Below are 26,843 nucleotides of genomic sequence, written 5' to 3' on the forward strand. Positions count from 1 at the left end.
CACCATCCCAAGGGGCCCAGAGCCATGAGCGTGTCTGATGGTATGGCAGGTCCTGAGGATATCAGCAGTGGCCGGGCAAGAGGCAGTGCCCGCCAAGCTCCTTGCAGATGCGTGTTCCAGTATCCTTGTTCCACCCCAGACTAGGGCTGATGCTCCTGGCTCTTCTTGGCCGGCATGTGGCCTGAATGGCTCCTTGACCTAAAGCAGATTATGAGCCACCCTCAAGTCTCCGTCCTGATCAGCGACCAAGATCAAGACTTTCTCGGCTACATGATGGACTTGAAGGTCAGTGAGGGAGACTGAGGAAGGGTGGGTATGGGACCTGGCGGGGAGTGGGAGGAACGTGTTAGCCATGTTCCTGTGCTGTGAGACTTTGGAGAGGCATCGGGGAAGCTGATCATGCCTGCCTTGGAGGCAAGCTGAGGCCCCTAGAAGCTTGCACCTTTTCCCTCCTCGCTATCCTGGCAGGTGCAGGTGCGGAGCCATCCGCCGTCCCGCTGCAAGCTGATCTTTTCCTTTCGGGACAACCCCTACTTCTTGAACTCGGTGATCATTAAGGAGTATTACCTTGACATCACTGGTAAAAGGTGGCTCCCGGGGTGATGAGTGTGGGTGTGCAAGCGTGTGGATGATGCACCTGCGGTGTCCACCCCAGTCTCCCCTGTCTGTCTGCAGGGTACAGGGCACGTCGATCCACTCCAGTCCACTGGTTCTGGGACTTTGAACGGGGAGCCCCCAGCCGCAGGCTGGACACCAGGAGCCTTAACTTTCTCAACTGGCTGTCAGGCCACAACGGCCCAGAATCGAACAGGATTGCTGAGGTGGGGTTGCTTTGGGCTTGCACACAGTTGGTGGTTGATGTTGGAGTTCTTGGCTGCTCATGGGAGGGTTGGGAGCCTGGTCAGCCCCTGGCTGACCTTGCTCGTGTTGCCTGCAGATCATCAGCGAAGACGTGTGGGACGATCCCCTGAAGTACTACCTCAGGGAGGAAGGTTCGTCCATGAGAGACAACTGACAGAAACACATGTGGTGATGGGGTCTGGAGGTAGGCCCCGTAGGGACAGCCGAATAGTAGCTGGGACACAGTACTTTCTTTCGCAAATGGGGATGCTCAGGCTCATGCAAACTGGCTGCAGAGCCAGAGCCTGAGTCAAGCATGCAGCAGGTGACTTGCTGAGACTGGGGGCTGGGGGGGACTCGGTGTGTCCGAGAGCGCAGTAAGTCCCCCTCCAGTCAGCTGTGGTGGCAGCGCGAGAGTCCTAGGTGATACGACTAGAGGCAGGGTGAATTAAGTGCCTGTGTCAGAATCATCTGTCCTTGGGTCCTGCCATTCCCCCGGCGTCCTTCCTCTCACTGAGTTTGAGAATGCCTGGGCCCTTCACTTCCGCCCCTTAACCTAGGATGGCCTGTCATTGAAAGGGCGTCCTGTCCAGGGCCCCAGTGCACCTGTGCGCTGACTTTGGGATCTTGTGTGAATTTCCACATCCAATACTCTGATCTCACCAGCACCACACCTGCTGAGCTTGAAGTTGCTTCAGGGAAAATCCGGACGTCTCTGGGAGGAGGTGGACAGGGAGCCCCAAGGGCAGGACATGGTGCCTAGTGACACCATCTCCGTCATTGCTGGACACGGGTCTTCGGCTCCTGAAACCCCTGTGTTCCCTGTTTGCGTCCGTGTCTACGTGCAAAGCATGTGTGTGTGTACACGCGTGTGCTTGTGTCACCTGTCTTTATGCGGGGGTGTGTGTGTGTGTCCGGCCCAGGGCGGACGCAGAGATGAAGGCGACGGGAGAGGAGGTGACGAGCGACCAGAAGAGGAGGCACGAGGCGTCCCCAGGCTGACGGAGGTTGGTCACCGACTCTCCGCATGACCGTATCCGGGATGGGAATGAGGAAAAGATGGCCAGTGATACCTGCGGACCGTGGCTCGAGAAATCCGCAATTAGACCAAATCCAAAACACGCTCGCCACTTCTAACTTGTGGTTGTGTGTGCTTGGACCAGGGAGAGGGAAGTGCATGGTCTGAGGATTCCGCGAGGGCAAATCAGGTGGGGCGGGGCTTTGAAACCGCTGCCTGAGGAGCCCTCAGTCCATGGGGACGTGGGCCGGCCTCTGGAAATGGTGGGCGAGGGTACGGCTGGACCCGGGGTGGAGAGGAGGCCAAGTTCCTGTAGAGAAGAGCAGAGACCCGAAGGAGAAAGAGGCACAGATTGCCTGCTGCACTGGGGACTTGTTCCACACACGGAAGAAGGAGACCCGGGAGGGCCCTGGGCCAGTGCTGCCCAGGATCGGCCCATCGGCCCGCACGCTGTCTCCACGAGGGTGGCACACACTGGCATGATGCGAAACACAACGCAAGATGTGCTAAGCTAGGCTGTCCATGCAAAACCACAGGCACGCGAGGAGAGACAGGGTGTGAGCGTGGCAGACGTCCAGGCATTTCCAGCCTCCTCGGCAGGGCAGAAAGGCGAGGGAGGCGCAGGTGTGGGTGTACGTGTGCGTCCCTCTGCCGGAGTGTGCCTGTGAGGGAGGGAAGAGGGAGGAAGCAAGGACGGTGGGCTACTTGCATGTGCCAAGGGACCTCGGGAGAATGGCAGACAGGGAAGCCCCTGGGGGCGGTTGAGAGCCTGCTGGTGGATTTCAGGGCCCAGGGCCTAGGCATTAGCGGCCCTGCCAAAGACACCCCATGGGTCGTGCTCCAAGTCCTGACGTGAATTCCTTCCTTCCTCTGGGGTCTTGCCCCCGGCTGTGGGGGGCGGGGGGGGGCCAGAGGGGCTAAGGGGCGCGTCTGCCCCAGACGGGGGTTTCTGGCAGTGTCGCTGGAGCAGAATCTCTGATTCTGTCGTAGGGCATCTGCACCAGATGACACTCAGAGGCACCCTGCCTTCCAGGTGACCGTCTTGGATGTCCCCGGGCCCAAGCGGGGACTGGCTTCCTTGGCATGTGGGCTGTGTAGGCAAGCAGGGATGCCTGACTGTCGGGAATTCTAGCTGGGCCTAATGAGAGCAACTGAAAGAGAGTCTTGGCATTTAGCAAAGCAGTGAGGCCCGGGTGGTACAAGGCCTCTTGGTGCCTTTGAGGTAGCAAAGCTGCTTTCTGCCCAGGGAGGCATGAGCTGTGGGCCCAGACAGGGCCGGGTGCCCAGGGCAGCATCGGTTCAGGGACTGAGTGCGTCTGGGTAGTGTTAAAGAGAAGGGACGGCGTGTAGGGTTGCCGCCTTACCTTTACGGCCTCAGGTTCCGTGCCTTGTATCGGAAGAGTGCCTGTATCCACGTGCTCCTTCTTCACAAGATTGGATCAGACCCAGGCCTGTCACAGTCTCTTGGGGCCCTTGCAGGCCCGGGCGTCTCTTTGGCCTTTTCCTGCTACAGGGAGACAGGGAGACAGGTGCACTCAGCAAGCTACACAGGTGGGAAGCACAGGGGCCTCACTCGGAGTGTTGTGGGCCCTGACGGCTGGTGGGCTAGCAACAGGGCCACGCCATTGACAAGGAACGACCTAGATAGATGCACACGGAGAAAGCGGTTCTCCAAGTCAGCGGAGGCCAGCGCTCCTTGTTTTCTGGTTCCCTGAGGGAAGGCACAGACAATGGATCCGGCCAACGTGACTGGTACTGTGAAGCTGTCCAAGGTGATGGGAGAAGGCAGAACACAGGCGCCTGTCACTCAGCTGGCCACAGCGAGCAAATCCTGGGTCCTGCCCTTGCCCAAACCCCCGACAAATACTCCTGAGCGCACATCTCGGTTCCTGCACCGAACCAGGCCAGGTCCTGCACTTCTTCAAGCCCCCGACCGACACTCCTGGGCCAGCATCGGACTCTCAGGCTTGTTCCTGGCCTTAGTCAAGCCCCCGGAACACATTCCTGAGCCCACAACGCTGTTCTGTACCCCTGAACTACGGTGTGTCCTCCCCTTGTTCAAGCCCCCAGGAAACACTACTGAGCCCGCATCTCACTCGCTGCATTGAACCTGGCTGGCTCCTTGTCTTGTTCAAGCCCCCGACAGATACTCCGGAACCCACATCTCGGTCCCTGCACTGATCCCGGCTGGGTGCTGCCCTTGTTCCCGACCCCGACAAATACTCCTGAGCCCACATCTCGGGCCCTGCACTGAATCGGGTGGGCCCTGCCCATCTTCCAGCCCCGACAAACTCTCCTGAGCCCACATCCCGGTCCCTGCACTGAAGCAGGCTGGGTGCTTCCCATGTTCAAGCCCCGACAAGCACTCCTGAGCCCACATCTCGGGCCCTGCACCGACCCAGTCTGGGTCCTGCCCTTGTTCAAGCCGCTGAACAAATACCCCTGAGCCGGCTTCTCTGTCCCTGCCGTGAACCAGGCCAGGAGCTGCACGTGTTGAAGCCACTGACCAACACTTCTGGGCCTGCATCTGATTCTCAGGCTGGTTCCTGGCCTGAGGTCAGCCCCCAGCAAACAGTATTGAGCCCACAGCTGGCTCCCTGCTCCTGAACTCAACTAAGGTGTGTCCTCCCCTTGTTCAACCACCCCCCACCCCCACCCCCCAGGAAACACCACTGTGCCTGCATCTCACTCGCTGCATTGAACCAGGCTGGGTCCTGCGCTTGTTCAAACCCCCGACAAATCCTCCTGAGCCCACCCCTCGGTCCCTGCACTGAACTAGGCTGGATCCTCCCTTTGTTCAAGCCCCTGACAAACACACCTGACACCACCTCTCGGTCCCGTCATCGAGCCAGGCTGGGTCCTGCCCATGATCAAGCAGCCGATAAACACTCCTTGGAGCACATCTCGGTCCCTGCACTGATCCAGGCTGGATCCTGCCCTTGTTCATCCCAACAGACACTCCCGAGGCCACAGCACAGTCCCTGCCATGACCCAGGCTGGGTCCTGCCTTTGTTCAAGCCCCCGACAAACACTCTTGAGCCTACATCTCGGTCCATGCAACTGAATCGGGTCGGCCCTGCCCATGCCCAAGCTCTTTGTAGAACGCATATATCGTGTGTCAGGACTATAGGATGGCTGGTTTAGCTTGATCCTCTTGCTGCTCCAGGCCCCACAGGCTTGGGCCACAGGGCAGGCTGGGATGTGTTCTCACATGGAGAACAGAACCACTTTGAAAGGGCCTCCATAGGGTCGATGGCAGCCGTGCATGTCTCCGACACCGGTGAGTCGTGGGACTTAACGGGGAGCTGTCCTTAGCGTCTCCCTGGCCGGCATTCGCACAAGGTTCAGGGGGGGTCCCTCATGCCAGCAGAGCGGGCCTCGTTTCTCCCTCTGCGCACAGTGTGGCCACGGCACCTCAGGCTTGTGCAGCTTTCACGTCGGCCCAGCGAGGGAGGGAGGGTCGCCCGTCCCCTTCTGCGCTTCAGCAGTGACCGCCCACTGTTGGCTTTCAAGGTCGAGAAAGCACTCTCCGAACGTGTGGACTAAAACCCTCTGAACTCCCACCGGTGAAACTCACTCAGGACGAGAAGGGCTTGCCTTCACGCCAAGGATAAGCGTCTCTTCTGAGCGCTGGTGTCCACAGAGTTGCAGACGGCAACAGCACTACTTAGAGAGACGGAGACACACAGACACCAGCGCCTGCTACACACGCGGAAGGACTGCCCAACACAGTGCTATGCCAGAAGCAAAGATACAGAGACACAGAGCGAGCGCTGTACACTAAGGCGCTGGTGTTCCCGAACAGTGGAGATCCACTGTAGCGCTGTAGGTGGGGTTCTTCCCTACTCCCCTAGCATCCGGACAGCAGCAGGCTCTCTGTCCCTTGAAGAAAAGTATCCAGCCCCTTGGCACCCCTGCGTATCCCTTGGATACTCAGGGAGAGCTCTCAGTTATTGCCAGTCCCAGGGGACACAGGAGTGTGCGGTTCGGACTGCGGAGCAGGAACCCGTGCTTGGAATTTCCAGAGCCAGGTCAATGACAGCGCCTGGGGCTAGCCCGGCCACATGCAAAACCCTGTCCCTCCCTGGAGCAGAATCTGGCCACGTGGGGGCGCTGGAGCAGCACAGGAACCCCGGAAGATGCCCTCCGGTCTGGGGGCGTGTCCATAAGAGTGCCGCCCACTACCCTGTCGGCCATTGGTCTAGATTTGGGCCAGCAGTCTGTGCATGGCTCACAGCCTAGGCCCCCGCCTGTTCGCCGGATCTCCTAGGGCCCGTTCACCCCGTCCTGCGTTTCTGGCACCCCTTTCTTCGGCCTCACGCCAACACCCCCACACACCAGCCCCCGCCTTCTGACAATCCCCCTCACTCCCCGCCCCCAAAAGAGCTAGTCGGTCCCACAGGTTTACTGCAGCCTGGGCCGCCATTACGCCCCACTTGTTGTGCTCTTATGTCGCGTCCCTTCGCCTCTGCCCCAGCTCGGGGTCACCGCCAAGGCCAAGAGGAACGTGAGAGGCGGTCAGAGGAAGGCGGGAGCGTCCCGGGACCCCGCACCTTCCAAGCTGTGAGCCCAGGTACTCAGGGGGCAGGGCCCCGCCCCCACCCCCCCTCCCCCACCCCGCAGCCTGCCGTCGTGATGCAGTGCGCAGCTGGGACCTTGTCACCAGCAGTTGTCACGCCAGGCCAAGAGGCCACCCTCTTCAGGGTGGAGGCGGTGGAGGAGGGCGAGGCCCTGGTGGACGGAGACGTGGCGGGGATCGGGCGGGAGTTCCAGCTGCTTGCGGAAGACATCGTGGAGGAGGTGGAGGTTGTGGCGGATGAGGAGCAGGAACAGCGGCCCTCCCAGGAGCTAGAGGAGAAGACGGTGGAGGAGCAGGGCCAGGAAAGGCCCGGAGGCCCTTGTGAGCGCCAGGAGCTGGATGCCCTGCAGGCACTGGCCGCCCTGCAGGTAGAACTGAGCTCTGAGCGTGAGCAAAACCGCAGGGCTTACGTTCAGTTCATGCGCAAGAACCATCAGAGGAGGAAGCGTCACTTGGCTCGGAGGAGCGCCATCATCCAGGGCATCCCTGGCTTCTGGGCCAAAGCTGTATCCTTTGCGCTGCTCCTTGGGGTCCGCTGCTCAGGAGGACGAGGAAGGGGAGAAGGGGCAGGAGCAGGCGGAGGGGGTGGAGGCGAGGGCACAGGAAGGGCGCCGGAGGCCACTGAAGGAAATGCGGTCCTGGGCAATTGGCAGGCTCCAAAGGCACAGCCGAGTAGGGCCTGGGCAGGGCCACAGGTGGACGTGTCGCAGCCATGCCTTTGAGTGTCTCCTTCAGGCCTGCATCTGAGGAGGCGCAGCCCCTGAGGCCTCTAAGTCAACATTGACCAGAGACGGTACACAAGAGCAGCGTTCGCAGACAGTTATTGGTGTAAATGTGGGTGATCCCGGCACATTGCTGGGGCATGTGAGTCATTCACACACACACGCACACACGCACACGCACACACACACACACACACACACACACACACACGTACACATAAACACACACACACATACCCAAGAAGCCCTTTACTTTCAGACACGGTTTGTCACAAGGACTGCAAGTCTGACCGTATAAGCAGTGACATGCCGCTACCCAGCATACACAGGTCTGGAGGAGCAGAGTAGCGGTCAGAAACAGCCCCTGCTTGGGGAATGCAGATGCACACCATCCCAAGGGGCCCAGAGCCATGAGCGTGTCTGATGGTATGGCAGGTCCTGAGGATATCAGCAGTGGCCGGGCAAGAGGCAGTGCCCGCCAAGCTCCTTGCAGATGCGTGTTCCAGTATCCTTGTTCCACCCCAGACTAGGGCTGATGCTCCTGGCTCTTCTTGGCCGGCATGTGGCCTGAATGGCTCCTTGACCTAAAGCAGATTATGAGCCACCCTCAAGTCTCCGTCCTGATCAGCGACCAAGATCAAGACTTTCTCGGCTACATGATGGACTTGAAGGTCAGTGAGGGAGACTGAGGAAGGGTGGGTATGGGACCTGGCGGGGAGTGGGAGGAACGTGTTAGCCATGTTCCTGTGCTGTGAGACTTTGGAGAGGCATCGGGGAAGCTGATCATGCCTGCCTTGGAGGCAAGCTGAGGCCCCTAGAAGCTTGCACCTTTTCCCTCCTCGCTATCCTGGCAGGTGCAGGTGCGGAGCCATTCGCCGTCTCGCTGCAAGCTGGTCTTTTCCTTTCGGGACAACCCCTACTTCTTGAACTCGGTGATCATTAAGGAGTATTACCTTGACATCACTGGTAAAAGGTGGCTCCCGGGGTGATGAGTGTGGGTGTGCAAGCGTGTGGATGATGCACCTGCGGTGTCCACCCCAGTCTCCCCTGTCTGTCTGCAGGGTACAGGGCACGTCGATCCACTCCAGTCCACTGGTTCTGGGACTTTGAACGGGGAGCCCCCAGCCGCAGGCTGGACACCAGGAGCCTTAACTTTCTCAACTGGCTGTCAGGCCACAACGGCCCAGAATCGAACAGGATTGCTGAGGTGGGGTTGCTTTGGGCTTGCACACAGTTGGTGGTTGATGTTGGAGTTCTTGGCTGCTCATGGGAGGGTTGGGAGCCTGGTCAGCCCCTGGCTGACCTTGCTCGTGTTGCCTGCAGATCATCAGCGAAGACGTGTGGGACGATCCCCTGAAGTACTACCTCAGGGAGGAAGGTTCGTCCATGAGAGACAACTGACAGAAACACATGTGGTGATGGGGTCTGGAGGTAGGCCCCGTAGGGACAGCCGAATAGTAGCTGGGACACAGTACTTTCTTTCGCAAATGGGGATGCTCAGGCTCATGCAAACTGGCTGCAGAGCCAGAGCCTGAGTCAAGCATGCAGCAGGTGACTTGCTGAGACTGGGGGCTGGGGGGGACTCGGTGTGTCCGAGAGCGCAGTAAGTCCCCCTCCAGTCAGCTGTGGTGGCAGCGCGAGAGTCCTAGGTGATACGACTAGAGGCAGGGTGAATTAAGTGCCTGTGTCAGAATCATCTGTCCTTGGGTCCTGCCATTCCCCCGGCGTCCTTCCTCTCACTGAGTTTGAGAATGCCTGGGCCCTTCACTTCCGCCCCTTAACCTAGGATGGCCTGTCATTGAAAGGGCGTCCTGTCCAGGGCCCCAGTGCACCTGTGCGCTGACTTTGGGATCTTGTGTGAATTTCCACATCCAATACTCTGATCTCACCAGCACCACACCTGCTGAGCTTGAAGTTGCTTCAGGGAAAATCCGGACGTCTCTGGGAGGAGGTGGACAGGGAGCCCCAAGGGCAGGACATGGTGCCTAGTGACACCATCTCCGTCATTGCTGGACACGGGTCTTCGGCTCCTGAAACCCCTGTGTTCCCTGTTTGCGTCCGTGTCCACGTGCCAAGCATGTGTGTGTGTACACGCGTGTGCTTGTGTCACCTGTCTTTATGCGGGGGTGTGTGTGTGTGTCCGGCCCAGGGCGGACGCAGAGATGAAGGCGACGGGAGAGGAGGTGACGAGCGACCAGAAGAGGAGGCACGAGGCGTCCCCAGGCTGACGGAGGTTGGTCACCGACTCTCCGCATGACCGTATCCGGGATGGGAATGAGGAAAAGATGGCCAGTGATACCTGCGGACCGTGGCTCGAGAAATCCGCAATTAGACCAAATCCAAAACACGCTCGCCACTTCTAACTTGTGGTTGTGTGTGCTTGGACCAGGGAGAGGGAAGTGCATGGTCTGAGGATTCCGCGAGGGCAAATCAGGTGGGGCGGGGCTTTGAAACCGCTGCCTGAGGAGCCCTCAGTCCATGGGGACGTGGGCCGGCCTCTGGAAATGGTGGGCGAGGGTACGGCTGGACCCGGGGTGGAGAGGAGGCCAAGTTCCTGTAGAGAAGAGCAGAGACCCGAAGGAGAAAGAGGCACAGATTGCCTGCTGCACTGGGGACTTGTTCCACACACGGAAGAAGGAGACCCGGGAGGGCCCTGGGCCAGTGCTGCCCAGGATCGGCCCATCGGCCCGCACGCTGTCTCCACGAGGGTGGCACACACTGGCATGATGCGAAACACAACGCAAGATGTGCTAAGCTAGGCTGTCCATGCAAAACCACAGGCACGCGAGGAGAGACAGGGTGTGAGCGTGGCAGACGTCCAGGCATTTCCAGCCTCCTCGGCAGGGCAGAAAGGCGAGGGAGGCGCAGGTGTGGGTGTACGTGTGCGTCCCTCTGCCGGAGTGTGCCTGTGAGGGAGGGAAGAGGGAGGAAGCAAGGACGGTGGGCTACTTGCATGTGCCAAGGGACCTCGGGAGAATGGCAGACAGGGAAGCCCCTGGGGGCGGTTGAGAGCCTGCTGGTGGATTTCAGGGCCCAGGGGCTAGGCATTAGCGGCCCTGCCAAAGACACCCCATGGGTCGTGCTCCAAGTCCTGACGTGAATTCCTTCCTTCCTCTGGGGTCTTGCCCCCGGCTGTGGGGGGCGGGGGGGGGCCAGAGGGGCTAAGGGGCGCGTCTGCCCCAGACGGGGGTTTCTGGCAGTGTCGCTGGAGCAGAATCTCTGATTCTGTCGTAGGGCATCTGCACCAGATGACACTCAGAGGCACCCTGCCTTCCAGGTGACCGTCTTGGATGTCCCCGGGCCCAAGCGGGGACTGGCTTCCTTGGCATGTGGGCTGTGTAGGCAAGCAGGGATGCCTGACTGTCGGGAATTCTAGCTGGGCCTAATGAGAGCAACTGAAAGAGAGTCTTGGCATTTAGCAAAGCAGTGAGGCCCGGGTGGTACAAGGCCTCTTGGTGCCTTTGAGGTAGCAAAGCTGCTTTCTGCCCAGGGAGGCATGAGCTGTGGGCCCAGACAGGGCCGGGTGCCCAGGGCAGCATCGGTTCAGGGACTGAGTGCGTCTGGGTAGTGTTAAAGAGAAGGGACGGCGTGTAGGGTTGCCGCCTTACCTTTACGGCCTCAGGTTCCGTGCCTTGTATCGGAAGAGTGCCTGTATCCACGTGCTCCTTCTTCACAAGATTGGATCAGACCCAGGCCTGTCACAGTCTCTTGGGGCCCTTGCAGGCCCGGGCGTCTCTTTGGCCTTTTCCTGCTACAGGGAGACAGGGAGACAGGTGCACTCAGCAAGCTACACAGGTGGGAAGCACAGGGGCCTCACTCGGAGTGTTGTGGGCCCTGACGGCTGGTGGGCTAGCAACAGGGCCACACCATTGACAAGGAACGACCTAGATAGATGCACACGGAGAAAGCGGTTCTCCAAGTCAGCGGAGGCCAGCGCTCCTTGTTTTCTGGTTCCCTGAGGGAAGGCACAGACAATGGATCCGGCCAACGTGACTGGTACTGTGAAGCTGTCCAAGGTGATGGGAGAAGGCAGAACACAGGCGCCTGTCACTCAGCTGGCCACAGCGAGCAAATCCTGAGTCCTGCCCTTGCCCAAACCCCCGACAAATACTCCTGAGCGCACATCTCGGTTCCTGCACCGAACCAGGCCAGGTCCTGCACTTCTTCAAGCCCCCGACCGACACTCCTGGGCCAGCATCGGACTCTCAGGCTTGTTCCTGGCCTTAGTCAAGCCCCCGGAACACATTCCTGAGCCCACAACGCGCTCTGTACCCCTGAACTACGGTGTGTCCTCCCCTTGTTCAAGCCCCCAGGAAACACTACTGAGCCCGCATCTCACTCGCTGCATTGAACCTGGCTGGCTCCTTGTCTTGTTCAAGCCCCCGACAGATACTCCGGAACCCACATCTCGGTCCCTGCACTGATCCCGGCTGGGTGCTGCCCTTGTTCCCGACCCCGACAAATACTCCTGAGCCCACATCTCGGGCCCTGCACTGAATCGGGTGGGCCCTGCCCATCTTCCAGCCCCGACAAACTCTCCTGAGCCCACATCCCGGTCCCTGCACTGAAGCAGGCTGGGTGCTTCCCATGTTCAAGCCCCGACAAGCACTCCTGAGCCCACATCTCGGGCCCTGCACCGACCCAGTCTGGGTCCTGCCCTTGTTCAAGCCGCTGAACAAATACCCCTGAGCCGGCTTCTCTGTCCCTGCCGTGAACCAGGCCAGGAGCTGCACGTGTTGAAGCCACTGACCAACACTTCTGGGCCTGCATCTGATTCTCAGGCTGGTTCCTGGCCTGAGGTCAGCCCCCAGCAAACAGTATTGAGCCCACAGCTGGCTCCCTGCTCCTGAACTCAACTAAGGTGTGTCCTCCCCTTGTTCAACCACCCCCCACCCCCACCCCCCAGGAAACACCACTGTGCCTGCATCTCACTCGCTGCATTGAACCAGGCTGGGTCCTGCGCTTGTTCAAACCCCCGACAAATCCTCCTGAGCCCACCCCTCGGTCCCTGCACTGAACCAGGCTGGATCCTCCCTTTGTTCAAGCCCCTGACAAACACACCTGACACCACCTCTCGGTCCCGTCATCGAGCCAGGCTGGGTCCTGCCCATGATCAAGCAGCCGATAAACACTCCTTGGAGCACATCTCGGTCCCTGCACTGATCCAGGCTGGATCCTGCCCTTTTTCATCCCGACAGACACTCCCGAGGCCACAGCACAGTCCCTGCCATGACCCAGGCTGGGTCCTGCCTTTGTTCAAGCCCCCGACAAACACTCTTGAGCCTACATCTCGGTCCATGCAACTGAATCGGGTCGGCCCTGCCCATGCCCAAGCTCTTTGTAGAACGCATATATCGTGTGTCAGGACTATAGGATGGCTGGTTTAGCTTGATCCTCTTGCTGCTCCAGGCCCCACAGGCTTGGGCCACAGGGCAGGCTGGGATGTGTTCTCACATGGAGAACAGAACCACTTTGAAAGGGCCTCCATAGGGTCGATGGCAGCCGTGCATGTCTCCGACACCGGTGAGTCGTGGGACTTAACGGGGAGCTGTCCTTAGCGTCTCCCTGGCCGGCATTCGCACAAGGTTCAGGGGGGGTCCCTCATGCCAGCAGAGCGGGCCTCGTTTCTCCCTCTGCGCACAGTGTGGCCACGGCACCTCAGGCTTGTGCAGCTTTCACGTCGGCCCAGCGAGGGAGGGAGGGTCGCCCGTCCCCTTCTGCGCTTCAGCAGTGACCGCCCACTGTTGGCTTTCAAGGTCGAGAAAGCACTCTCCGAACGTGTGGACTAAAACCCTCTGAACTCCCACCGGTGAAACTCACTCAGGACGAGAAGGGCTTGCCTTCACGCCAAGGATAAGCGTCTCTTCTGAGCGCTGGTGTCCACAGAGTTGCAGACGGCAACAGCACTACTTAGAGAGACGGAGACACACAGACACCAGCGCCTGCTACACACGCGGAAGGACTGCCCAACACAGTGCTATGCCAGAAGCAAAGATACAGAGACACAGAGCGAGCGCTGTACACTAAGGCGCTGGTGTTCCCGAACAGTGGAGATCCACTGTAGCGCTGTAGGTGGGGTTCTTCCCTACTCCCCTAGCATCCGGACAGCAGCAGGCTCTCTGTCCCTTGAAGAAAAGTATCCAGCCCCTTGGCACCCCTGCGTATCCCTTGGATACTCAGGGAGAGCTCTCAGTTATTGCCAGTCCCAGGGGACACAGGAGTGTGCGGTTCGGACTGCGGAGCAGGAACCCGTGCTTGGAATTTCCAGAGCCAGGTCAATGACAGCGCCTGGGGCTAGCCCGGCCACATGCAAAACCCTGTCCCTCCCTGGAGCAGAATCTGGCCACGTGGGGGCGCTGGAGCAGCACAGGAACCCCGGAAGATGCCCTCCGGTCTGGGGGCGTGTCCATAAGAGTGCCGCCCACTACCCTGTCGGCCATTGGTCTAGATTTGGGCCAGCAGTCTGTGCATGGCTCACAGCCTAGGCCCCCGCCTGTTCGCCGGATCTCCTAGGGCCCGTTCACCCCGTCCTGCGTTTCTGGCACCCCTTTCTTCGGCCTCACGCCAACACCCCCACACACCAGCCCCCGCCTTCTGACAATCCCCCTCACTCCCCGCCCCCAAAAGAGCTAGTCGGTCCCACAGGTTTACTGCAGCCTGGGCCGCCATTACGCCCCACTTGCTGTGCTCTTATGTCGCGTCCCTTCGCCTCTGCCCCAGCTCGGGGTCACCGCCAAGGCCAAGAGGAACGTGAGAGGCGGTCAGAGGAAGGCGGGAGCGTCCCGGGACCCCGCACCTTCCAAGCTGTGAGCCCAGGTACTCAGGGGGCAGGGCCCCGCCCCCACCCCCCCTCCCCCACCCCGCAGCCTGCCGTCGTGATGCAGTGCGCAGCTGGGACCTTGTCACCAGCAGTTGTCACGCCAGGCCAAGAGGCCACCCTCTTCAGGGTGGAGGCGGTGGAGGAGGGCGAGGCCCTGGTGGACGGAGACGTGGCGGGGATCGGGCGGGAGTTCCAGCTGCTTGCGGAAGACATCGTGGAGGAGGTGGAGGTTGTGGCGGATGAGGAGCAGGAACAGCGGCCCTCCCAGGAGCTAGAGGAGAAGACGGTGGAGGAGCAGGGCCAGGAAAGGCCCGGAGGCCCTTGTGAGCGCCAGGAGCTGGATGCCCTGCAGGCACTGGCCGCCCTGCAGGTAGAACTGAGCTCTGAGCGTGAGCAAAACCGCAGGGCTTACGTTCAGTTCATGCGCAAGAACCATCAGAGGAGGAAGCGTCACTTGGCTCGGAGGAGCGCCATCATCCAGGGCATCCCTGGCTTCTGGGCCAAAGCTGTATCCTTTGCGCTGCTCCTTGGGGTCCGCTGCTCAGGAGGACGAGGAAGGGGAGAAGGGGCAGGAGCAGGCGGAGGGGGTGGAGGCGAGGGCACAGGAAGGGCGCCGGAGGCCACTGAAGGAAATGCGGTCCTGGGCAATTGGCAGGCTCCAAAGGCACAGCCGAGTAGGGCCTGGGCAGGGCCACAGGTGGACGTGTCGCAGCCATGCCTTTGAGTGTCTCCTTCAGGCCTGCATCTGAGGAGGCGCAGCCCCTGAGGCCTCTAAGTCAACATTGACCAGAGACGGTACACAAGAGCAGCGTTCGCAGACAGTTATTGGTGTAAATGTGGGTGATCCCGGCACATTGCTGGGGCATGTGAGTCATTCACACACACACGCACACACGCACACGCACACACACACACACACACACACACACACAGACACGTACACATAAACACACACACACATACCCAAGAAGCCCTTTACTTTCAGACACGGTTTGTCACAAGGACTGCAAGTCTGACCGTATAAGCAGTGACATGCCGCTACCCAGCATACACAGGTCTGGAGGAGCAGAGTAGCGGTCAGAAACAGCCCCTGCTTGGGGAATGCAGATGCACACCATCCCAAGGGGCCCAGAGCCATGAGCGTGTCTGATGGTATGGCAGGTCCTGAGGATATCAGCAGTGGCCGGGCAAGAGGCAGTGCCCGCCAAGCTCCTTGCAGATGCGTGTTCCAGTATCCTTGTTCCACCCCAGACTAGGGCTGATGCTCCTGGCTCTTCTTGGCCGGCATGTGGCCTGAATGGCTCCTTGACCTAAAGCAGATTATGAGCCACCCTCAAGTCTCCGTCCTGATCAGCGACCAAGATCAAGACTTTCTCGGCTACATGATGGACTTGAAGGTCAGTGAGGGAGACTGAGGAAGGGTGGGTATGGGACCTGGCGGGGAGTGGGAGGAACGTGTTAGCCATGTTCCTGTGCTGTGAGACTTTGGAGAGGCATCGGGGAAGCTGATCATGCCTGCCTTGGAGGCAAGCTGAGGCCCCTAGAAGCTTGCACCTTTTCCCTCCTCGCTATCCTGGCAGGTGCAGGTGCGGAGCCATTCGCCGTCTCGCTGCAAGCTGGTCTTTTCCTTTCGGGACAACCCCTACTTCTTGAACTCGGTGATCATTAAGGAGTATTACCTTGACATCACTGGCAAAAGGTGGCTCCCGGGGTGATGAGTGTGGGTGTGCAAGCGTGTGGATGATGCACCTGCGGTGTCCACCCCAGTCTCCCCTGTCTGTCTGCAGGGTACAGGGCACGTCGATCCACTCCAGTCCACTGGTTCTGGGACTTTGAACGGGGAGCCCCCAGCCGCAGGCTGGACACCAGGAGCCTTAACTTTCTCAACTGGCTGTCAGGCCACAACGGCCCAGAATCGAACAGGATTGCTGAGGTGGGGTTGCTTTGGGCTTGCACACAGTTGGTGGTTGATGTTGGAGTTCTTGGCTGCTCATGGGAGGGTTGGGAGCCTGGTCAGCCCCTGGCTGACCTTGCTCGTGTTGCCTGCAGATCATCAGCGAAGACGTGTGGGACGATCCCCTGAAGTACTACCTCAGGGAGGAAGGTTCGTCCATGAGAGACAACTGACAGAAACACATGTGGTGATGGGGTCTGGAGGTAGGCCCCGTAGGGACAGCCGAATAGTAGCTGGGACACAGTACTTTCTTTCGCAAATGGGGATGCTCAGGCTCATGCAAACTGGCTGCAGAGCCAGAGCCTGAGTCAAGCATGCAGCAGGTGACTTGCTGAGACTGGGGGCTGGGGGGGACTCGGTGTGTCCGAGAGCGCAGTTAGTCCCCCTCCAGTCAGCTGTGGTGGCAGCGCGAGAGTCCTAGGTGATACGACTAGAGGCAGGGTGAATTAAGTGCCTGTGTCAGAATCATCTGTCCTTGGGTCCTGCCATTCCCCCGGCGTCCTTCCTCTCACTGAGTTTGAGAATGCCTGGGCCCTTCACTTCCGCCCCTTAACCTAGGATGGCCTGTCATTGAAAGGGCGTCCTGTCCAGGGCCCCAGTGCACCTGTGCGCTGACTTTGGGATCTTGTGTGAATTTCCACATCCAATACTCTGATCTCACCAGCACCACACCTGCTGAGCTTGAAGTTGCTTCAGGGAAAATCCGGACGTCTCTGGGAGGAGGTGGACAGGGAGCCCCAAGGGCAGGACATGGTGCCTAGTGACACCATCTCCGTCATTGCTGGACACGGGTCTTCGGCTCCTGAAACCCCTGTGTTCCCTGTTTGCGTCCGTGTCTACGTGCAAAGCATGTGTGTGTGTACACGCGTGTGCTTGTGTCACCTGTCTTTATGAGGGTGTGTGTGTGTGTGTCCGGCCCAGGGCGGACGCAGAGATGAAGGCGACGGGAGAGGAGGTGACGAGCGACCAGAAGAGGAGGCACGAGGCGTCCCCAGGCTGACGGAGGTTGGTCACCGACTCTCCGCATGACCGTATCCGGGATGGGAATGAGGAAAAGATGGCCAGTGATACCTGCGGACCGTGGCTCGAGAAATCCGCAATTAGACCAAATCCAAAACACGCTCGCCACTTCTAACTTGTGGTTGTGTGTGCTTGGACCAGGGAGAGGGAAGTGCATGGTCTGAGGATTCCGCGAGGGCAAATCAGGTGGGGCGGGGCTTTGAAACCGCTGCCTGAGGAGCCCTCAGTCCATGGGGACGTGGGCCGGCCTCTGGAAATGGTGGGCGAGGGTACGGCTGGACCCGGGGTGGAGAGGAGGCCAAGTTCCTGTAGAGAAGAGCAGAGACCCGAAGGAGAAAGAGGCACAGATTGCCTGCTGCACTGGGGACTTGTTCCACACACGGAAGAAGGAGACCCGGGAGGGCCCTGGGCCAGTGCTGCCCAGGATCGGCCCATCGGCCCGCACGCTGTCTCCACGAGGGTGGCACACACTGGCATGATGCGAAACACAACGCAAGATGTGCTAAGCTAGGCTGTCCATGCAAAACCACAGGCACGCGAGGAGAGACAGGGTGTGAGCGTGGCAGACGTCCAGGCATTTCCAGCCTCCTCGGCAGGGCAGAAAGGCGAGGGAGGCGCAGGTGTGGGTGTACGTGTGCGTCCCTCTGCCGGAGTGTGCCTGTGAGGGAGGGAAGAGGGAGGAAGCAAGGACGGTGGGCTACTTGCATGTGCCAAGGGACCTCGGGAGAATGGCAGACAGGGAAGCCCCTGGGGGCGGTTGAGAGCCTGCTGGTGGATTTCAGGGCCCAGGGGCTAGGCATTAGCGGCCCTGCCAAAGACACCCCATGGGTCGTGCTCCAAGTCCTGACGTGAATTCCTTCCTTCCTCTGGGGTCTTGCCCCCGGCTGTGGGGGGCGGGGGGGGGCCAGAGGGGCTAAGGGGCGCGTCTGCCCCAGACGGGGGTTTCTGGCAGTGTCGCTGGAGCAGAATCTCTGATTCTGTCGTAGGGCATCTGCACCAGATGACACTCAGAGGCACCCTGCCTTCCAGGTGACCGTCTTGGATGTCCCCGGGCCCAAGCGGGGACTGGCTTCCTTGGCATGTGGGCTGTGTAGGCAAGCAGGGATGCCTGACTGTCGGGAATTCTAGCTGGGCCTAATGAGAGCAACTGAAAGAGAGTCTTGGCATTTAGCAAAGCAGTGAGGCCCGGGTGGTACAAGGCCTCTTGGTGCCTTTGAGGTAGCAAAGCTGCTTTCTGCCCAGGGAGGCATGAGCTGTGGGCCCAGACAGGGCCGGGTGCCCAGGGCAGCATCGGTTCAGGGACTGAGTGCGTCTGGGTAGTGTTAAAGAGAAGGGACGGCGTGTAGGGTTGCCGCCTTACCTTTACGGCCTCAGGTTCCGTGCCTTGTATCGGAAGAGTGCCTGTATCCACGTGCTCCTTCTTCACAAGATTGGATCAGACCCAGGCCTGTCACAGTCTCTTGGGGCCCTTGCAGGCCCGGGCGTCTCTTTGGCCTTTTCCTGCTACAGGGAGACAGGGAGACAGGTGCACTCAGCAAGCTACACAGGTGGGAAGCACAGGGGCCTCACTCGGAGTGTTGTGGGCCCTGACGGCTGGTGGGCTAGCAACAGGGCCACACCATTGACAAGGAACGACCTAGATAGATGCACACGGAGAAAGCGGTTCTCCAAGTCAGCGGAGGCCAGCGCTCCTTGTTTTCTGGTTCCCTGAGGGAAGGCACAGACAATGGATCCGGCCAACGTGACTGGTACTGTGAAGCTGTCCAAGGTGATGGGAGAAGGCAGAACACAGGCGCCTGTCACTCAGCTGGCCACAGCGAGCAAATCCTGAGTCCTGCCCTTGCCCAAACCCCCGACAAATACTCCTGAGCGCACATCTCGGTTCCTGCACCGAACCAGGCCAGGTCCTGCACTTCTTCAAGCCCCCGACCGACACTCCTGGGCCAGCATCGGACTCTCAGGCTTGTTCCTGGCCTTAGTCAAGCCCCCGGAACACATTCCTGAGCCCACAACGCGCTCTGTACCCCTGAACTACGGTGTGTCCTCCCCTTGTTCAAGCCCCCAGGAAACACTACTGAGCCCGCATCTCACTCGCTGCATTGAACCTGGCTGGCTCCTTGTCTTGTTCAAGCCCCCGACAGATACTCCGGAACCCACATCTCGGTCCCTGCACTGATCCCGGCTGGGTGCTGCCCTTGTTCCCGACCCCGACAAATACTCCTGAGCCCACATCTCGGGCCCTGCACTGAATCGGGTGGGCCCTGCCCATCTTCCAGCCCCGACAAACTCTCCTGAGCCCACATCCCGGTCCCTGCACTGAAGCAGGCTGGGTGCTTCCCATGTTCAAGCCCCGACAAGCACTCCTGAGCCCACATCTCGGGCCCTGCACCGACCCAGTCTGGGTCCTGCCCTTGTTCAAGCCGCTGAACAAATACCCCTGAGCCGGCTTCTCTGTCCCTGCCGTGAACCAGGCCAGGAGCTGCACGTGTTGAAGCCACTGACCAACACTTCTGGGCCTGCATCTGATTCTCAGGCTGGTTCCTGGCCTGAGGTCAGCCCCCAGCAAACAGTATTGAGCCCACAGCTGGCTCCCTGCTCCTGAACTCAACTAAGGTGTGTCCTCCCCTTGTTCAACCACCCCCCACCCCCACCCCCCAGGAAACACCACTGTGCCTGCATCTCACTCGCTGCATTGAACCAGGCTGGGTCCTGCGCTTGTTCAAACCCCCGACAAATCCTCCTGAGCCCACCCCTCGGTCCCTGCACTGAACCAGGCTGGATCCTCCCTTTGTTCAAGCCCCTGACAAACACACCTGACACCACCTCTCGGTCCCGTCATCGAGCCAGGCTGGGTCCTGCCCATGATCAAGCAGCCGATAAACACTCCTTGGAGCACATCTCGGTCCCTGCACTGATCCAGGCTGGATCCTGCCCTTGTTCATCCCGACAGACACTCCCGAGGCCACAGCACAGTCCCTGCCATGACCCAGGCTGGGTCCTGCCTTTGTTCAAGCCCCCGACAAACACTCTTGAGCCTACATCTCGGTCCATGCAACTGAATCGGGTCGGCCCTGCCCATGCCCAAGCTCTTTGTAGAACGCATATATCGTGTGTCAGGACTATAGGATGGCTGGTTTAGCTTGATCCTCTTGCTGCTCCAGGCCCCACAGGCTTGGGCCACAGGGCAGGCTGGGATGTGTTCTCACATGGAGAACAGAACCACTTTGAAAGGGCCTCCATAGGGTCGATGGCAGCCGTGCATGTCTCCGACACCGGTGAGTCGTGGGACTTAACGGGGAGCTGTCCTTAGCGTCTCCCTGGCCGGCATTCGCACAAGGTTCAGGGGGGGTCCCTCATGCCAGCAGAGCGGGCCTCGTTTCTCCCTCTGCGCACAGTGTGGCCACGGCACCTCAGGCTTGTGCAGCTTTCACGTCGGCCCAGCGAGGGAGGGAGGGTCGCCCGTCCCCTTCTGCGCTTCAGCAGTGACCGCCCACTGTTGGCTTTCAAGGTCGAGAAAGCACTCTCCGAACGTGTGGACTAAAACCCTCTGAACTCCCACCGGTGAAACTCACTCAGGACGAGAAGGGCTTGCCTTCACGCCAAGGATAAGCGTCTCTTCTGAGCGCTGGTGTCCACAGAGTTGCAGACGGCAACAGCACTACTTAGAGAGACGGAGACACACAGACACCAGCGCCTGCTACACACGCGGAAGGACTGCCCAACACAGTGCTATGCCAGAAGCAAAGATACAGAGACACAGAGCGAGCGCTGTACACTAAGGCGCTGGTGTTCCCGAACAGTGGAGATCCACTGTAGCGCTGTAGGTGGGGTTCTTCCCTACTCCCCTAGCATCCGGACAGCAGCAGGCTCTCTGTCCCTTGAAGAAAAGTATCCAGCCCCTTGGCACCCCTGCGTATCCCTTGGATACTCAGGGAGAGCTCTCAGTTATTGCCAGTCCCAGGGGACACAGGAGTGTGCCGTTCGGACTGCGGAGCAGGAACCCGTGCTTGGAATTTCCAGAGCCAGGTCAATGACAGCGCCTGGGGCTAGCCCGGCCACATGCAAAACCCTGTCCCTCCCTGGAGCAGAATCTGGCCACGTGGGGGCGCTGGAGCAGCACAGGAACCCCGGAAGATGCCCTCCGGTCTGGGGGCGTGTCCATAAGAGTGCCGCCCACTACCCTGTCGGCCATTGGTCTAGATTTGGGCCAGCAGTCTGTGCATGGCTCACAGCCTAGGCCCCCGCCTGTTCGCCGGATCTCCTAGGGCCCGTTCACCCCGTCCTGCGTTTCTGGCACCCCTTTCTTCGGCCTCACGCCAACACCCCCACACACCAGCCCCCGCCTTCTGACAATCCCCCTCACTCCCCGCCCCCAAAAGAGCTAGTCGGTCCCACAGGTTTACTGCAGCCTGGGCCGCCATTACGCCCCACTTGCTGTGCTCTTATGTCGCGTCCCTTCGCCTCTGCCCCAGCTCGGGGTCACCGCCAAGGCCAAGAGGAACGTGAGAGGCGGTCAGAGGAAGGCGGGAGCGTCCCGGGACCCCGCACCTTCCAAGCTGTGAGCCCAGGTACTCAGGGGGCAGGGCCCCGCCCCCACCCCCCCTCCCCCACCCCGCAGCCTGCCGTCGTGATGCAGTGCGCAGCTGGGACCTTGTCACCAGCAGTTGTCACGCCAGGCCAAGAGGCCACCCTCTTCAGGGTGGAGGCGGTGGAGGAGGGCGAGGCCCTGGTGGACGGAGACGTGGCGGGGATCGGGCGGGAGTTCCAGCTGCTTGCGGAAGACATCGTGGAGGAGGTGGAGGTTGTGGCGGATGAGGAGCAGGAACAGCGGCCCTCCCAGGAGCTAGAGGAGAAGACGGTGGAGGAGCAGGGCCAGGAAAGGCCCGGAGGCCCTTGTGAGCGCCAGGAGCTGGATGCCCTGCAGGCACTGGCCGCCCTGCAGGTAGAACTGAGCTCTGAGCGTGAGCAAAACCGCAGGGCTTACGTTCAGTTCATGCGCAAGAACCATCAGAGGAGGAAGCGTCACTTGGCTCGGAGGAGCGCCATCATCCAGGGCATCCCTGGCTTCTGGGCCAAAGCTGTATCCTTTGCGCTGCTCCTTGGGGTCCGCTGCTCAGGAGGACGAGGAAGGGGAGAAGGGGCAGGAGCAGGCGGAGGGGGTGGAGGCGAGGGCACAGGAAGGGCGCCGGAGGCCACTGAAGGAAATGCGGTCCTGGGCAATTGGCAGGCTCCAAAGGCACAGCCGAGTAGGGCCTGGGCAGGGCCACAGGTGGACGTGTCGCAGCCATGCCTTTGAGTGTCTCCTTCAGGCCTGCATCTGAGGAGGCGCAGCCCCCGAGGCCTCTAAGTCAACATTGACCAGAGACGGTACACAAGAGCAGCGTTCGCAGACAGTTATTGGTGTAAATGTGGGTGATCCCGGCACATTGCTGGGGCATGTGAGTCATTCACACACACACGCACACACGCACACGCACATACGCACACGCACACGCACACACACACACACACGTACACATAAACACACACACACATACCCAAGAAGCCCTTTACTTTCAGACACGGTTTGTCACAAGGACTGCAAGTCTGACCGTATAAGCAGTGACATGCCGCTACCCAGCATACACAGGTCTGGAGGAGCAGAGTAGCGGTCAGAAACAGCCCCTGCTTGGGGAATGCAGATGCACACCATCCCAAGGGGCCCAGAGCCATGAGCGTGTCTGATGGTATGGCAGGTCCTGAGGATATCAGCAGTGGCCGGGCAAGAGGCAGTGCCCGCCAAGCTCCTTGCAGATGCGTGTTCCAGTATCCTTGTTCCACCCCAGACTAGGGCTGATGCTCCTGGCTCTTCTTGGCCGGCATGTGGCCTGAATGGCTCCTTGACCTAAAGCAGATTATGAGCCACCCTCAAGTCTCCGTCCTGATCAGCGACCAAGATCAAGACTTTCTCGGCTACATGATGGACTTGAAGGTCAGTGAGGGAGACTGAGGAAGGGTGGGTATGGGACCTGGCGGGGAGTGGGAGGAACGTGTTAGCCATGTTCCTGTGCTGTGAGACTTTGGAGAGGCATCGGGGAAGCTGATCATGCCTGCCTTGGAGGCAAGCTGAGGCCCCTAGAAGCTTGCACCTTTTCCCTCCTCGCTATCCTGGCAGGTGCAGGTGCGGAGCCATTCGCCGTCTCGCTGCAAGCTGGTCTTTTCCTTTCGGGACAACCCCTACTTCTTGAACTCGGTGATCATTAAGGAGTATTACCTTGACATCACTGGCAAAAGGTGGCTCCCGGGGTGATGAGTGTGGGTGTGCAAGCGTGTGGATGATGCACCTGCGGTGTCCACCCCAGTCTCCCCTGTCTGTCTGCAGGGTACAGGGCACGTCGATCCACTCCAGTCCACTGGTTCTGGGACTTTGAACGGGGAGCCCCCAGCCGCAGGCTGGACACCAGGAGCCTTAACTTTCTCAACTGGCTGTCAGGCCACAACGGCCCAGAATCGAACAGGATTGCTGAGGTGGGGTTGCTTTGGGCTTGCACACAGTTGGTGGTTGATGTTGGAGTTCTTGGCTGCTCATGGGAGGGTTGGGAGCCTGGTCAGCCCCTGGCTGACCTTGCTCGTGTTGCCTGCAGATCATCAGCGAAGACGTGTGGGACGATCCCCTGAAGTACTACCTCAGGGAGGAAGGTTCGTCCATGAGAGACAACTGACAGAAACACATGTGGTGATGGGGTCTGGAGGTAGGCCCCGTAGGGACAGCCGAATAGTAGCTGGGACACAGTACTTTCTTTCGCAAATGGGGATGCTCAGGCTCATGCAAACTGGCTGCAGAGCCAGAGCCTGAGTCAAGCATGCAGCAGGTGACTTGCTGAGACTGGGGGCTGGGGGGGACTCGGTGTGTCCGAGAGCGCAGTAAGTCCCCCTCCAGTCAGCTGTGGTGGCAGCGCGAGAGTCCTAGGTGATACGACTAGAGGCAGGGTGAATTAAGTGCCTGTGTCAGAATCATCTGTCCTTGGGTCCTGCCATTCCCCCGGCGTCCTTCCTCTCACTGAGTTTGAGAATGCCTGGGCCCTTCACTTCCGCCCCTTAACCTAGGATGGCCTGTCATTGAAAGGGCGTCCTGTCCAGGGCCCCAGTGCACCTGTGCGCTGACTTTGGGATCTTGTGTGAATTTCCACATCCAATACTCTGATCTCACCAGCACCACACCTGCTGAGCTTGAAGTTGCTTCAGGGAAAATCCGGACGTCTCTGGGAGGAGGTGGACAGGGAGCCCCAAGGGCAGGACATGGTGCCTAGTGACACCATCTCCGTCATTGCTGGACACGGGTCTTCGGCTCCTGAAACCCCTGTGTTCCCTGTTTGCGTCCGTGTCTACGTGCAAAGCATGTGTGTGTGTACACGCGTGTGCTTGTGTCACCTGTCTTTATGCGGGTGTGTGTGTGTGTGTCCGGCCCAGGGCGGACGCAGAGATGAAGGCGACGGGAGAGGAGGTGACGAGCGACCAGAAGAGGAGGCACGAGGCGTCCCCAGGCTGACGGAGGTTGGTCACCGACTCTCCGCATGACCGTATCCGGGATGGGAATGAGGAAAAGATGGCCAGTGATACCTGCGGACCGTGGCTCGAGAAATCCGCAATTAGACCAAATCCAAAACACGCTCGCCACTTCTAACTTGTGGTTGTGTGTGCTTGGACCAGGGAGAGGGAAGTGCATGGTCTGAGGATTCCGCGAGGGCAAATCAGGTGGGGCGGGGCTTTGAAACCGCTGCCTGAGGAGCCCTCAGTCCATGGGGACGTGGGCCGGCCTCTGGAAATGGTGGGCGAGGGTACGGCTGGACCCGGGGTGGAGAGGAGGCCAAGTTCCTGTAGAGAAGAGCAGAGACCCGAAGGAGAAAGAGGCACAGATTGCCTGCTGCACTGGGGACTTGTTCCACACACGGAAGAAGGAGACCCGGGAGGGCCCTGGGCCAGTGCTGCCCAGGATCGGCCCATCGGCCCGCACGCTGTCTCCACGAGGGTGGCACACACTGGCATGATGCGAAACACAACGCAAGATGTGCTAAGCTAGGCTGTCCGTGCAAAACCACAGGCACGCGAGGAGAGACAGGGTGTGAGCGTGGCAGACGTCCAGGCATTTCCAGCCTCCTCGGCAGGGCAGAAAGGCGAGGGAGGCGCAGGTGTGGGTGTACGTGTGCGTCCCTCTGCCGGAGTGTGCCTGTGAGGGAGGGAAGAGGGAGGAAGCAAGGACGGTGGGCTACTTGCATGTGCCAAGGGACCTCGGGAGAATGGCAGACAGGGAAGCCCCTGGGGGCGGTTGAGAGCCTGCTGGTGGATTTCAGGGCCCAGGGGCTAGGCATTAGCGGCCCTGCCAAAGACACCCCATGGGTCGTGCTCCAAGTCCTGACGTGAATTCCTTCCTTCCTCTGGGGTCTTGCCCCCGGCTCTGGGGGGCGGGGGGGGGCCAGAGGGGCTAAGGGGCGCGTCTGCCCCAGACGGAGGTTTCTGGCAGTGTCGCTGGAGCAGAATCTCTGATTCTGTCGTAGGGCATCTGCACCAGATGACACTCAGAGGCACCCTGCCTTCCAGGTGACCGTCTTGGATGTCCCCGGGCCCAAGCGGGGACTGGCTTCCTTGGCATGTGGGCTGTGTAGGCAAGCAGGGATGCCTGACTGTCGGGAATTCTAGCTGGGCCTAATGAGAGCAACTGAAAGAGAGTCTTGGCATTTAGCAAAGCAGTGAGGCCCGGGTGGTACAAGGCCTCTTGGTGCCTTTGAGGTAGCAAAGCTGCTTTCTGCCCAGGGAGGCATGAGCTGTGGGCCCAGACAGGGCCGGGTGCCCAGGGCAGCATCGGTTCAGGGACTGAGTGCGTCTGGGTAGTGTTAAAGAGAAGGGACGGCGTGTAGGGTTGCCGCCTTACCTTTACGGCCTCAGGTTCCGTGCCTTGTATCGGAAGAGTGCCTGTATCCACGTGCTCCTTCTTCACAAGATTGGATCAGACCCAGGCCTGTCACAGTCTCTTGGGGCCCTTGCAGGCCCGGGCGTCTCTTTGGCCTTTTCCTGCTACAGGGAGACAGGGAGACAGGTGCACTCAGCAAGCTACACAGGTGGGAAGCACAGGGGCCTCACTCGGAGTGTTGTGGGCCCTGACGGCTGGTGGGCTAGCAACAGGGCCACGCCATTGACAAGGAACGACCTAGATAGATGCACACGGAGAAAGCGGTTCTCCAAGTCAGCGGAGGCCAGCGCTCCTTGTTTTCTGGTTCCCTGAGGGAAGGCACAGACAATGGATCCGGCCAACGTGACTGGTACTGTGAAGCTGTCCAAGGTGATGGGAGAAGGCAGAACACAGGCGCCTGTCACTCAGCTGGCCACAGCGAGCAAATCCTGAGTCCTGCCCTTGCCCAAACCCCCGACAAATACTCCTGAGCGCACATCTCGGTTCCTGCACCGAACCAGGCCAGGTCCTGCACTTCTTCAAGCCCCCGACCGACACTCCTGGGCCAGCATCGGACTCTCAGGCTTGTTCCTGGCCTTAGTCAAGCCCCCGGAACGCATTCCTGAGCCCACAACGCGCTCTGTACCCCTGAACTACGGTGTGTCCTCCCCTTGTTCAAGCCCCCAGGAAACACTACTGAGCCCGCATCTCACTCGCTGCATTGAACCTGGCTGGCTCCTTGTCTTGTTCAAGCCCCCGACAGATACTCCGGAACCCACATCTCGGTCCCTGCACTGATCCCGGCTGGGTGCTGCCCTTGTTCCCGACCCCGACAAATACTCCTGAGCCCACATCTCGGGCCCTGCACTGAATCGGGTGGGCCCTGCCCATCTTCCAGCCCCGACAAACTCTCCTGAGCCCACATCCCGGTCCCTGCACTGAAGCAGGCTGGGTGCTTCCCATG

Source organism: Bos taurus, chromosome Y (assembly GCF_002263795.3).
Source record: "Bos taurus isolate L1 Dominette 01449 registration number 42190680 breed Hereford chromosome Y, ARS-UCD2.0, whole genome shotgun sequence".
In the NCBI taxonomy this organism is placed as follows: domain Eukaryota; kingdom Metazoa; phylum Chordata; class Mammalia; order Artiodactyla; family Bovidae; genus Bos; species Bos taurus.